Source organism: Neofelis nebulosa, chromosome 4, assembly GCF_028018385.1.
Source record: "Neofelis nebulosa isolate mNeoNeb1 chromosome 4, mNeoNeb1.pri, whole genome shotgun sequence".
Lineage (NCBI taxonomy): Eukaryota > Metazoa > Chordata > Mammalia > Carnivora > Felidae > Neofelis > Neofelis nebulosa.
This window is the reverse complement of record NC_080785.1, coordinates 24,463,676-24,478,294: the sequence shown is the minus strand read 5'-3', so window position 1 is coordinate 24,478,294 and position 14,619 is coordinate 24,463,676. Positions and strand designations below refer to the sequence as shown.

General features: G+C 44.1%; 1 protein-coding gene across 2 annotated transcripts in view; it reads left to right on the top strand.

Annotated features, from left to right (window-relative positions):
- Positions 1-5,933: 5,933 nt before the first annotated feature.
- CALU (calumenin) overlaps positions 5,934-14,619 on the top strand; it is a 31,025-nt gene continuing 22,339 nt past the window's right edge. For both annotated transcript variants that reach the window (XM_058724366.1, XM_058724365.1), the window contains exon 1: positions 5,934-6,049. The gene's annotated coding sequence lies outside the window, so the exon portion shown is untranslated. The remainder of the gene's footprint in view (positions 6,050-14,619) is intronic.

Sequence of the window (14,619 nt, the reverse complement as noted above, 5' to 3'; positions counted from 1 at the left end):
CTAGCCTTGGCGATTCAAGTGAAGGTTTGGGGTTGAGACTGCAGTTTCCTGCAGGAGGCAGTGTAAGTGTGTGAGGTGGGAGGAATTTCTCTCTTTGTGGGGTCAAGCTTTCTAAGTTTGCTGTTGTGCCTCAGTCCTATTAGCACCGGCTCAATTTCTTTTGCATATGACACCCCCACGAAACGTCGACATACCTCGTTCGTGCTTATTAAACTAGCGATTCCGCGGAGAGGAGGTACAGCCTCAAAGCATGGGGAAGTCAGAGGTTCCAGGGTCAAAGCAAAGGTAAAGTCAGAGGTTCACAAATCATAGGTCAAGGGAGACACAAAGGAGTGTCTGTCAGCTGGCCGATGGACTGGCCTCTTTGTTTAAAAGGTACAATATTTCATATTCAGTAAAAAACAGGCTATGAGCGTTTCCAAAAAGCTGCCCAGACTTCCAAGTGGAAAACTTTTTTCAGGTGTCTTGCTTTGTTTTAAGATATTCTAGGAAGGTCTTTTCCTTCACTGGAGTAATTTTCAGATTGAAATGGTCGGAGGGCTAAAAAGTCAGTTCCTGGATCACCACTGCTCTTTCCAATTGTTTTGTCCTAATTCTTGGTGATTTCAATATCCACCTAGATGATTCCCCCCACGCCCTGGTCACTGTTCCTTGAGCTGCCGCCCAGTAATCCTGCCCACTACCCTCATCAGCCACTGACTCCCATGATTCTCTCCTGGAGTCTGTCATTAATAACTGCACCCCTCCCCCATTACTCCCACTCTCCACCTCCACTGCCTCCCCTCTTTCCCTGAGTCCAATAATCCTTCCACCCACCACAATCTTCTGCTCCTTCTGGGTTTCCACGGTTCCTCACCCTCCTCGTGTCCTCATTTCCCTCCCCTCCAGCCTAGATTCCATATTCCATATTCAGCGTGCACCCTCCACACCTTGTGTCTCTTCCACTTTATTTTATTCACTTGGCTAAGTCCAGTTCTGCCAACTCCATGCTCCCATCATGCTGCAAAACTTGCTTGGAGAAAACGTGGGACATACCCACCAGTCTTACCTCCAAGTCGTCATCTCAAGTCTCAGGAGGGTCCTTAATGTCGCCCAGAGATCATACTACGCGTCCCTGATCTGTTGTGACTGCTGAATGGCTACTTCATACCTCTTGCCTCACACACACACCCCCAGTGCCTTCGGATGACCCAGCTTCCTTTTTATTTATTGTTTTATTAAAAAAAATGTTTTATGTTCATTTATTTTTGAGAGGGAGAGAGACAGAGCACAAGCAGGGGAGGGGCAGAGAGAGAGGGAGATGCAGAATCTCAGCTCCAGGCTCTGAGCTGTCAGTGCAGAGCCCTGAGTGGGGGCTTGAACCCACAGACTATGAGATTATGACCTGAGCTGAAGTCAGACGCCTAACGACTGAGCCACCCAGGTGCCCCTCCTTTTTTTTTTTTTTTTTAAGCTTATTTATTTATTTTGAGAGAGAGCGAAAACCAGAGGGGGTGGGGGGCAGAGAGAAAGGCAGACAGAGGACCCATGTGCTCACAGCAGAGAGCCCGATGTGGGGCTCAAACTCATGAACCGTGAGATCATGATCTGAGCCCAAGTCGGACGCTTAACCGATTCAGGTACCCAGGCACCCCTCAGCTTCCTTTTTCACCGAGAACATAGTAGCTAGCAACTGAAAGAGAACTCCAAGCTCTCATTACCATGTCCACCACTTACCAGGCACCAGACCCATAGATCTAGTTTCTTTCCTTGTTACTATGGAAGAACTGTCTGAGTTCTAAGCAAAGTTCAACTCTTCCCCTTCAGTACTAGATCCTATCCCATCTCTTCTACCCAAGGACACTCCTCCAGCAATTCTCCCTTTTTCTTACATCAGTTTTATCCTTGCTCCTAGATCCTTCCCAACAGCAATAAACTGGTATTGCTTGTAGAAGAAAATAAAACAAAAGCTCTCTCGGTCCCTCTCCCCCTTTGCTCCAATTTTCTCTACCCCTCTAAAGCAAACTCCTTGAAAGGGTCTCCAATTTCTTGCTTCCTATTCTGTCCTGAATCCCTCTAGTAGGTTTTTGAACCCACTTCCCCACCAAACCTGCCCCCCTATTGCTCAAGTCAGTGGCTAATCTGTCCTCATGTTACTGTTACCAGCATGTGACATATGTAACTACTCCTTTCTCTTTGAAATGCTTTCTTCACTTGGCTTCTAGAACACTGTATTCTCTTGGCTTTCTTCCTTCACTGACTTTACTTCTCAGTTTCCTTTGCTGATTCGTTCTCATCAACACCCTTATACCATCTCCAAAGCAAAATCTGTGGTTGCATATCACACATAAACCAATGACTCCCAAGTTTGTATCTCTAGTCCAGATCACGGTGGCTTGTTTCTAATCTCACCCTCTTCAGCCAAATGTAGCCTCGTGAAACTCTTAGATCACGTCATTTTTCTGCAAAACCTTCCAATGTCTTCCCATCTGCATCAGTTAAGGAAACGCTAGCTCTGTAAGAGATAAATTCTAATATGTCAGTGGCATAAAATAGCCAATAGAAGTTTATTTCTCAGAAAAAGCCCCCAAATGGTGTCCCTGTTCAGTAAGCAGGGTTTTTTTTTAAGTTTATTTTGAGATAGAGAACACGCGAGCAAGCATGAGTGGGGGAGGGGCAGAGAAAGAGGGAGAGAGAGAATCCCAGTGCTATGCACTGTCAGCGCAGAGCCCAATGCGGGGCCCGAACCCATGACCGGTGAGATCATGACCGGAGCCAAAACCATGAGTCAGATGCTTAACCAACCGAGCCACCCAGGCGCCCTCCGTGAGCGATTGTTTAACAAGAACCTGGGCTCCTTCCATCTTGCGACAGCCCATCTGCAATACACGGCTTCTAGGGTTGCCACAGAAAGAGAAAGAACTTGGAGAATGGCATGCGGCAGGTTTGTACGGCAAGGACTAAAAAGTAGACATCATACCTGCTACTTTGCCTTTGGCCAGACCTGAGTGACCTGTGCACACTGCAGCCTAGCTGTGTCCACAGAAGGAAGAGGAAAGAGTCTGGTAAATAGCCAGTTCAGCCACAGGAAAAGGGAAAGTCCTTCCAATAGCCTAAAGGCTCTACATGGTGTCCCTCTCCTCCTCACCGCCGTCTCTCCTGTTACCTCCTCTCCGACCTCATTTTCTCCACTCTCCTTAATTACCACAGTCCAGCCAAACTGGCTCCTGGCTGCTTCTCAAACACTCCAAGCATGCTTCAGGTCAGGGCCTTTTACTCTTGTTCCCTTTTCCTGGAATGTTCCTCCACCACCTTCGGATGTTCACTTACATGTCCCTCTCTTTATGAGCCTTCCCTGGCCACTGTTTCTAAGATTACAACACCACTCTGGATAGTCCCAGCACTCTCTTCTCTCCTTTCCTGCCTTATTTTCTTCCTTGGTACCTATCACTACCTCCCACTCTATATATTTTGCTTTTTTACCTGGATTATTAGCTACATACCGGAACACAAGCACCGTAAGAGAGTTTGGTCTATTTTGTCTGTTGCTGTCTCCCAGTGCCTAGAACAGCGTCTGGCACACAGGAAACAATACATTTATTTGTGGAGTAAATGCTTAGTGGCACCATGTGGGCAGAACGGGGAATGCCTCAAGAACATCAGCCTTTTGAGGTTGACATCACACCTGCCGTAAACATTCCCTCAGTGCTTCTCTCAGAGACAGAATCCAGGGCTAATGGGCTTTGGGTGCAGGTAAGGTGACATGTCTTGTGTGCGTCACCCCTTGCGTCCTCTTCCTCCTCCACCTACTTTCTAACTCTGGGGCTCCCTCGAAGCTCGATGTGCGTTCTTCTCCTCGGAAAGCTCACTTGTTCTCATGGCTCCCTCAGCTGCCTCCTGGCCAATGACCCTTCTAAGGATCTCCTCCAGCCTATCGGCTCTCTCTTTTTAGGCGTTCTGCCATCGTCTTAGATTTCCCATGTCTTGAGCTCAACTCATTTCTCTTCCACCTACCTAGCTCCTTCTCCCTGTTTCCTATGACTGAAACTTTACATTTCTGGGTGCTTCTTCATTTCTGTCATCTCAGCAGTCACTGGGTCCAGGACTTGTTATTTCCACTTTAAGAACTTTTCTCGTATGTAAGAGTTCTTTTCTACTTTCCTTGCTCTGCCTACGCAAAGCCCTTACCCACGGGGATCTCAGGGTTGCAGGGCCCCATCCCCGGCAGAGTCCCATTACCTTACCCACCTTCCTCTAGAACACTTCCGAGATGGGCTCTCCCACTGGTCTGCAGTTCCGTGAGGGCAGGGGCCATGTCCTATCCATTGTGGGTTTACCAGCACCTGACTCCAAGGAGTCACTTTTTAAAGTTTTTAAATTACTTCCTGATGCAGTCCGTTCTGTAGTTAATCCCAATTAGGAGATATTCCTCCTAGAAAGAACCACTTTCAATCGCCTACCTCCCACACAGGTGCAAGCTTAGAAACCTTCAGAAGACCGACAATTCCTACTGCCTTCAGCTCAGGCTCCTCAGATTAAGACTTTGCATTACTTTGAGAAACTTATATCTGTGCTCTCTCCTCGTCTTCATGCCCTTCCCCCACCTTTTTTACACCTCTCATCCCCAACCTGGCATGAAAATTTACCTGCTCCTCGGTTCCCCACTTGCCCTTGTTCCTGTTACTGCTGTTGCTGAGTATTTGCATTCAAGAATTCCTTAGTCCAAAAAAATAACAAATAAAAAATTCCTTAGTCCAGCCTGAGTCACACCTTCTTAGGAAGACCTCTCGGGCTACCACCAAGGGTCACTGCCACTCCTGTGTCTGAATTCCCATTCAGTCAGCCTCTCACCTCGGCACTGAAAAGTATATTAACTTGTTTTGTATTTAACTCTCTTATCAGCATACTATGCGTTTCCATTGGCTTTTAAATTATAGAGGGTTTGCTAAGAACATACGTTTATGTTCCATTTGTTTTGCAAACGTAGTGGCCCTCATTTAATGCTTCTTTGAATTTCATGACATGAAAGTGAGTAAGTGAACATTTTCCTATATTCCTCTTAAATCAGGGAAATACTATGGGTTCCGCCCATTCAGTTTACTTAACATTATTCACCATTTACTCTGAACTGGGCAGCAAGGTCAGAGCTGTAGATAAAAAGATGAGGAAGTCCTGTCTCTGCCCTGGAGCTTAGCCTAGAGGAGGACATAGGGATAAGCACCTTTTTATAGCAAAATTTGGCAAAGTGTATTGAAGATACAAAGTGTTAGGAAGGCAAATAAAGGATTATTATGTCTGGTGGGGTCAGGAAAGACTTCTAAAAAGCTAACCGGGACTTCTACTGACATTCATAACGCACAGAATCAGGAAAACGCACTTCGTCCAGGCGGAGAAGGTCACTTGAAGGCAGAACACCAAAAAGATGTGAAAGGGCCAGCCAGCTGTTAGGTAACACCGAGATAATGGTGGACAGAGCACAAAATCTGTGAGAGGGAGTAGTGAGATAAAGCAGAAAGATACACTGGAGCCAACGACTGAAGACCCTCTCGTAGGCCACCCGATCAGAGCAGTAGGAAAGAAATTGGTATTGTTCAATACATCTGGGGACTGATGGCAGGCGAATTAATTCGGTCCTACGTGCTAGTGGGCAAGGAGATAACTAGCAGAGTAATCCAAGAAGCCCTATGGAAGCCGAGTCATGCGCTGTGAACTGGGACGTGGCTGCCAGACAGCCGCGCCCACAAGCCGCCCGGATTCGGGGGCTGGGGCTCATCACCCCACACCGCCGGGGACCAGCGTCGGGCGGGAATCCGGTCCACGCACTCGGCGCGCTCGCGGGGACGTGGCGCTTTCCAGCCAATCCCGGCTACGAGACTGTAGGACCAATGGGTGTCCGGGGAAGCTGTGCGACAGCGGCGGGCTCGTTGATGATTGGTCAGGAGGCCGCCGGCGAGGCGGATGGGGGCGGGGCGCGGAATCGCTTCCGGTTGGGCGGTGCTTGCGCGCGTGAGCTGAGCCCGTGGGTGAGAGGCGGCCGTGGCAGCCTGGGCTGGGGGCGCTACGAGGAAAGGTAGGTGTCGTGGTCCTCGGTCCTTTCGCACCATCGTGCTATTTCGGTTTCTATCGGTCCTCGCTCTCGACGCGGCATGGGTCCCCTTCGTTCGGGGCCCCTGTTTCTGCTAGCGCGGGGTTACGGGCCTTGAGCCTGCTCACGACCCCCGAGCCCTCAGCGCGCAGTCTGAATCGAAGGCCGCCGCTCGCCCTCCCGCGCGCTCTGGGAAGGGGCCTGGGTCTCGGCGAACTCCGGCTCCCGGCTTTGCGTTGTGTGGGGTACTGTTTTGTGCCTGGCTTGCCACGTCCGCCGTCCTTGGGTCCCGTCTCTCAACGAGTCCCTCGGACTAGAGGGTCACTCTTGTTTGCCAACTGAAGGTCGGAGGGCAGTGGAGTAGTATTATTGTAACAGTTCTCTGCCACCTCCCACTAACCGGCCTACCTACCTGTGTCCTCCAGCTCAGCCCCAAGGCCACATCCCGAGTGCGTCTGCCAAGAAAGTCGTGTTCACCGACTTTGAGGGTGTAGAAACGGGGCGGGGGGAGCGGGGAGAGAGCGGGAAGACATTTTGTGATTTAAAATAAAACTTTGTGTAATTTTAAAGAAAAGCTGACTATTTCTAGCCTTCATGTTTGGCTGCATCGTTCTGTCAGCGACAGAAAAGAGTTTTTAAACCTTTATTAGGGAATTGTAGCCTTTACCTTGTTTTGTTGCTTCTAGGTGCAGACCCTAGTTCTGTTTTTTGGCATATTATGTTCAGAAGTAAACTTAATGCCCTGTAGCTGCCCTGATTAAGAGCATAGTTGGTGGTCGATAGTTTTGAGAGCAGCTTTTGCATCAAGGCAAAAGTTTCCTGGGTCTCTTGCTAAAATTTTAGGGCCCTTGATCTCAATTACTGAGCGTATAAATTCCCAAAATAATGTCTCTGGGAGTTGAATTGCATTCACTTCCTGGCGGCAGGGACCATAAAGTCAACGTTAATGAATTGGCAATAAGGTTGCTTCTAATACGGTTTTATAACTGGGAAGTAGAGAACGTATAATCTCTGATAAAATTTTTTTGCCCTGGAGTGGAAGACACAACACAAATGCATGTCTGACCTCATTCAGTAAATTTAGTTAACCAAGTAACAAACGATGGCCATCACTGAAGAATTTAAGTAGTATAGTACACATTTACAGTACAAACCTGTAAGTTGTAATTGTGTGTAGAGGATAGGTTGCCTAGGCCTTATCTGAGTTTTACAGTGATTTAGGGATGTCCAATAGGATTTTTTTTTTGAGGATTATAGCCAGGAGGCCCATGAACCCATAAAGATGAATTGGGTATGCCTGAGTGGATGGTACTGGGTTTCAGCTGTGAAATCAGTTCGTCACTCTCAATATAATTGTTTGCTTCCATTCACCTGGTGATGTGTCAAGATACTTACTGGTGGCATTTTATTTACATTGCACCGGTATCAGTAATTGATCAGTATGTTGATATTAACATCAAATTTCTAAAACATGGGTGTGGCAGGGGTGTTGGAAAGACTGAGGTGTAGCCAGGCCTAGACACTGGAGATGCTAGGCCATAACATCCTAGATCCTCTGTGAATTCTTAAATATGGGTGTTGTTGATGGTGTAATTTATTAGAGTTAAAACAGCTGAAAGGCGCTTTTCTGATGGCCAGATCCGGTAAGGGGAATTGGGGGTTGGGAGCAGGCAGGAACTGCTTTTCTGCCAAGTACTGTCCAGCTAATCCAGTAAAATGTATTGGTATATAAAAAGTGCAAGACACTGTATTAGGGACATAGAAAGATATCAGTTTCGGGGCGCGTGGGTGGCTCAGTTGGTTAAGCGTCCGACTTCGGCTCAGGTCATGATCTCGCGGTTCCTGAGTTCAAGCCCCGCGTCAGGCTCTGTGCTGATGGCTCGGAGCCTGGAGCCTGTTTCGGATTCTGTGTCTCCCTCTCTCTCTGACCTTCCCCTGTTCATGCTCTGTCTCTCTCTGTCTCAAAAATAAATAAACGTTAAAAAAAATTAAAAAAAAAAGATATCAGTTTCTATTAGCTGAGAGTCCTGCCTTTTAAACATGTAATATTTAGGAGCGCCTGGGTAGCTTAATCAGTTAAGCGTCTGACTTCGGCTCAGGTCATGATCTCATGGTTCGTGGGTTTGAGCCCCGCGTCGGGCTCTGTGCTGACAGCTCAGAGCCTGGAGCCTGCTTCAGATTCTGTGTCTCCCTCCCTCTCTGCTCCTCCTCCACCTACACTCTGTCTCTCTCTTAAAAATACATAAAACATCAAAAAAATAAAATTAAAATATAGTATCTACAGGGGAGCTAAGGAGACAGCTTAGAGTAGCCTATGATCTGTTGAGGAGTGGTACAAACAAATTTTATACAAGTTGGGAGTAATTGGTATAGATTACTTCCAGCGGGAGTAATCATAGTAGGTAGATCTTTTCATCTAGGACTTTAAGATTATATATAGACATTTGGCACAGAAGGGAGGTTGAGCTAAAATAACTACCAAATTCTCAAGGATTTTATGCATGTTAAACATGCATGGCAAAATTACAAGTAGAAAACAAAACTCCCGTGGCCACTTTGCAAAGCTTTCCTGCGGCAATTAATTATGTTTTAAAGTTTCATCAGCCCCAAAGGAAACTTTTTTCTCTCAGAATTTTCTGGAATTTTTTCTTAAATTTTTTCTCCATAGCCAGAACAATGTTAAATTTGTACTCTGTCGCCCTGGGTGTAGAACTCATGAAGCCTGAGTAATGGTTTGTCATTCTTAAAGCTGTTCTATTGCCAAATTTTGCAGTTTTCTGTTCTCAGCTCTTATAAATGTGTGCTCTCAGTACCATAAATAGTGTAATCAAAAGGTGTTTGGCTTGGGTCATGACCTCACTGCTTGTGAGTTCAAGCCCCAAGTCAGGCTCTGTGCTGACAGCTCAGAGACTGGAGCCTGCTTCAGATTCTGTCTCCATCTCTCTGCCTCTTTCCTGCTCGTTCTGTCTCTCTCTCTCTCTCTCAAATATAAAATAAAAAATATATATTTAAAAAAGGTGTTAATGAACTGTTGTAAATTTGTTTCATCACTAGAAAAACATTGAATAAATGGCTGTCATAACTGTTATCAGATCACGAAGGATGACATTATTCCTTTAATGTGATAATGCATTGGTGGTACTTGTAGTAAAGTCATAAGTAAAGAATGTCAGATAACCAGATAGCTTTAATTTCTAGATTTCATAACCTGGGCCTTATTATAGGCCCAGGCTGTTTCCCTAATTCAAAATTGAAGTCGTCACGTAGGATTGCCTTTTTTTGCTGAATATCCAGCTCAGAGAACGGGAATTTTACTGCCACACCCATTTCTCTCACTTGTTAACTTTGAGCAGTGGGTCTTTGATCAACCAGAATATCTGTGGGATCACTCAGTGGTAATGTTCTTGAGAAGTTGTATTTAATCCAGGCATCTAAATTTCCCTGAAACAATTTAAGTATTCTATGACCAATGACTGGGAAGGAAGGGAGGGAAATAGCAAGAATTAGAGCTTTCAAGGAAATTTTTGGATGACTAAAATAAACTGATTCTTCAGGCTAATCTTTGTTATTGAAAGAAATTCAAGCTTATGATATTAATCTTTTCTCCTTCTAAATTAACTGGAGCAATTCATGAAAATAACTTTGCAGAAGACCCTTATTGGTGACATACTTCAAAACGATGATAGTTACTTGATATTTTTTTCTGTTCTATTTAGTTTGTGACTAACATGCCACTATCCAATAAAAATACAGTACAAGTCACATGAATACATTTCACCTGAAATTTTAAAGCAGGTTAAATTAATTTAATAATTTATTAAATCCAGTACATACAAAATATCCTTCTTTCTATGTAAAGTATAACACATATCACATCTTAATTCACACTAGCCACAGTTGAAGTGCTTAGCAGCCGCATGTGACTGTTATTGTCCTGAACAGTACCAGTCCAATTTTTTTTTTTTTTTAATGGGAAAATACTAGATGTTACCCTTGGTGAGGGAGGGGCAGAATTTTAGAAAAAACTTATAGGTCATTTAAGAAATAGATGGGGAGATGCTTTTTGCACAATCATTGATTTACCTTCTAGATCACATGGTAAAAATTCATACAACGAAGTCCTTCATTTATGTTTTCCTGATATCTTGTTATCCATTGATGTGTAGCTGTGATGAACAGGGAAGGAGAAAAAGAAGGGCCATTTCGTTTTCTATCATTTGGTTTCATTTTGGTTGAAAAGAGAAAGATGCTTCAGAAATTAACGGCACTAATGTAGTTCTTCAATACCTCGTGTAAGAAGTTGTACTGTTCTCACATCTTCCCACATAAAATATCCTTTGTCTTGGGGGATAGTCTTTATTTCTACTTGAACATTTTTTATATGCTCTATGGATTTAGATAAATCTAGTACAGTCTTTTTTTAGTATCCATATTCATGGGACAAGAGGCCTTTGTAAAGTTTCTAATAACCAGGAGTTGATATATGTGAGCACAAAGAGTGTATATTAAAAAAAAAAAAAAGTTATTTATTTTTTTTTTTTTTAATTTTTTTTTTTCAACGTTTTTTATTTATTTTTGGGACAGAGAGAGGCAGAGCATGAACGGGGGAGGGGCAGAGAGAGAGGGAGACACAGAATTGGAAACAGGCTCCAGGCTCCGAGCCGTCAGCCCAGAGCCCGACGCGGGGCTCGAACTCACGGACCGCGAGATCGTGACCTGGCTGAAGTCGGACGCTTAACCGACTGCGCCACCCAGGCGCCCCCAAAAAAAAGTTATTTTAAGTGCAGGGCTTTTCATTGCCCACTGCAGAGAGATGAAGGTAGGACCATAGGCTTTGTCCATCGAGTGGTCTTTGATGACTTGTTAAAGCAGTTGCATCAGTGGTAGATAGCTAGATTTCAGGGTGGCAGTAGGTAGTGAGGAAGCAGAGATAGCAGCAGAGACACTCCTACCGGTGAAGGAAAGGGAAGGGCAAGCTTGAGTGAATAGCAAGGTCTGAGCAAGACTGATTTTAGATTTTGGAGACCTGAGAAGTATTGATTGACAGAATGGTGGAAGGAGACTTTACAGGGGTGGGATTGGAAGATTAATTGAGAGAGGGAAAGGAAAAAGTTGGATAGATGATAAAGCAGGAGCTCTTGACTTTTACTCTGGAATTCTTGTTGTCAAGATGTTAAGCCTGATGGGGTGCCTGGGTGGTGTCCGACTCTTGGTTTCAGCTCTGGTCATGATCTCATGGGTTTGTGGGTTCAAGCTCTGTGCTGACAGCTAGGAGCCTGCTTGGGATTCTCTCCTCCTCCCCCCTCCCTCCCCCTCCCTCCCCCCTGCCTCCCCCCTCCCTCCCCCTCCCCTCCCCCCTTCCCCCTCCCTCCCCCCTTCCCCCTCCCTCTCTCCCTCCCTCCCCCTCCTCCCCCTCCCCCTCCCCCTCCCCCTCCCCCTCCCTTCCCTCTCCCCTCTCCCCTACTTCTGTGCCTGCACGGGTGCTCTCCCTCTCAAAATAAATAAATAAACTTTAAAAAAGAAAAGAGATGTTAAGCCTGAAACTTAAATGTTTTCCCTCTAAATCACAGTGAATCAGTTACATTTCTCTATGTTACATGTATCAAAACTTTGCAGGTATCTTTTCCAGGCCCTGGTAATGAGCTTAATGCATTTATTCATATTGTAACATTTAGTGTTTGCAAGAGTTGTTAAGGTATTATGCCAGAATTGTTAGGGTATTTTACTCTGGGGATGTAATCAGTCATTTATAAAACTTTTCTAAATGTGAGGTTCCCGTACTAATAGGCATAAGGAAAATCTGTTGCAGTGACTTGATTTTACTTCATTTTGTAAACCTCTAGATACTGTTTGGATATGTAACAAAATAACAGAAATTTGTGTCTCTGGAGAGTTTTGTCTCAAGAATTGTTTCTAGTTTGAGATGGAAGTTTTATTTTGCCCTAAAATAAAGGCATATTCACTTTGGCATTTAAGAGAGCCACTAAATCTCTAGTTTTCTCTTTACTGTTCCACAGATTTGATTGATCAGTTGAATTATTGAAGGGTAGCCTGAAGTTTTATTCTAGAACAGCATGTTTTACTTTAAAAAGTTTGTCTTAAGAGTAGTTGTTTTTGCTTCAGTTTCCTCTTTCAATCTAGAGAAATGGCTTGAAAATGTTTGTTTTGCAATACTGAAAAGAGTTTTTATAATATTGTTTAAAAACACAAAGGGGTGCCTGGGTGGTTAAGTCGGTTAAGTGTCCAACTCTTGATTGCGGCTTGGGTCATGATCTCACGGTTCTTGAGTTTGAGCCCCAGCCTGCTTGGGATTCTCCCTCTCTTTATGCCCCTCATCCCCCCACTCAATAAATAAACCTAAAAAAATATAATACACATAATACACATGAATGTGTATTCATTTACAAAATATAGACAACAGAGTACGGTATTAAAGTTCACTCCAAGCCAGCCTCACTACCCCACCCCATCTCTTCTCCCCTGAGCCTGGGGTTACCACCATTTACAGACAGATGTTTATCCTTCCATGCCATTTTTGTGCATATGTGTTATATTGTATACAAATGTAAACAATCTGGGAGGCTGTTTGGTTTTTTTTCTTTTTACGTAAATGAGATCTTGACATTGATTTGCAACTTGCTTTTTTGTTGTTCAACTTAACATGTCGGTAGATTTTCCATTTCAGTGCAGACTGATCCACCTCATTCTTTTTAACCTTTGCGTACTGTTCCATAATACAGATTTAATGTGTATTTACTAGTTCTCTGGTTTCGTTTTCCATTTTTTTATCATTATAAACTGTCATTGTTGAATATCTTTGTGCAAGTGCCTTTGTATACAAATTTGGGTGTTTCGATGGAATAGCATGGAACAGAATCCTTATAAGCTTTCAGAAGCATATCTGAGTTCTAACATTGGTGGGAACAGCTTAAGTACCACCTTCTTCCCGTTTCTCTGAGTCTCTTGTTCTTTCATGTTGCTTGTTCTCATGGGTTTTCATCAGTCTTTTTTATTTTTATTTTTTAATGTTTATTTTTGAGTGAGAGAGAGTGTGAGTGAGGGGAGCGCAGAGAAAGAGGGAGACACAGAATCCAAAGCAGGCTCCAGGCTCTGAGCTGTCAGCACAGAGCCCGAGGTGATGCGGGACTTGAACTCACAAACCGGGGGGATCATGACCTGAGCTAAAGTTACATGCTTAACTGACTGAGCCACTCAAGCACCACGGGGTTTCATCAGTCTTAACAACCATCAAGTGAAAGTACTTTTGGGGGGGGAATTGGCATTCAGGGGAGTGACTGCCTTCCATTATCTCCTTAGCTGAGTTTCTGTTTGACTTATTGGCAGTGTCCTGTTTACTTTCTACTCTATTGACAAATCCTCCTCTGCCATTTCAGGACCTTCTCACCCTTCTCCACTGCACTGCTTTCCCAGGTGTTGGAAATCCTTGTATGCATTTATAGGCTGAAAGTTATTCATGGAGGCCGCAGGTTTTGCTTTTGTATAATCAGCTCTCTAGGTTGTATTGGGATTAAACATATTTCTCCTATTCGCTTTCCTTCTGCTTTATATAACATGCTCACCAACGGCTGTGGTAAACATTTTTTAGTTTATTGAATACAAAGGACTCTAGAGGTGCTGACTCGGTTAAGTGTCCCGACTCTATTTTGGTTCAGTGTGATCTCAGGGTTTTAAGATCAAGCTCCGCATTGGGCTTGTTGGGCTCCATACTGAATGTGGAAGCCTGCTTGGGATCCTCTCTCGGCCTCTCTCCCTCTCTCTCTCTTTAAAAAAAAAAAAAAAAAAAAATCTCTCCCTCTCTAGAAGTAATTTTTATTTTTTTTAAATTTTTTTAAATTTTTTTTTTTTTTTTTTTTTTGAGACAGAGAGAGACTGAGCATGAGCAGAGGAAGGGCAGAGAGAGAGGGAGACACAGAATCCGAAGCAGGCTCCAGGCTCTGAGCCGTCAGCACAGAGCCCGATGCGGGGCTCGAACCCACGGACCATGAGATCATGACCTGAGCTGAAGTCAGACACTTAACCGACTGAGCCACCTAGGCACCCCAATTTTTAAAAATTAAAAAAAAATTTTTTTAATCAAGGAACTCTGTAAATCCAAGGTAATGCAATGTAACTTCCTTTAACTGCTCTTTGGAGGTTACAAGAAAGATAATTAAAATACATCTAATCTGCTGGCATATTTAATTTCTTTATCCCCTGGAGCAATTCATTCTGGTTCCCAAAGTTTTGAGGCAGAATCAGATATATGCAGTTTGTTTATTTTAAGTATACTTTCAGGTCAAACTTCTGAAGATATCACTATGGCTGTTTGAGAGGTTAATTAAAATAGTGGTTCACAACCTGACTGCCTTTTAAAAATGTTAATAGGAGTGGGACCTAGTGGTCATATTTTCTTGAGTTTTTGGGTAATACTAGGGTGCAGTCAGAGTTAAGTTATGCTGAAAGAATTTTCATGTTTTTAAAAATATTTACATAAAAATTATGAGCCCTTGGACCAAATGGTTCCACTAGTGACATCCTGTGGAAAGCGAAGTCGG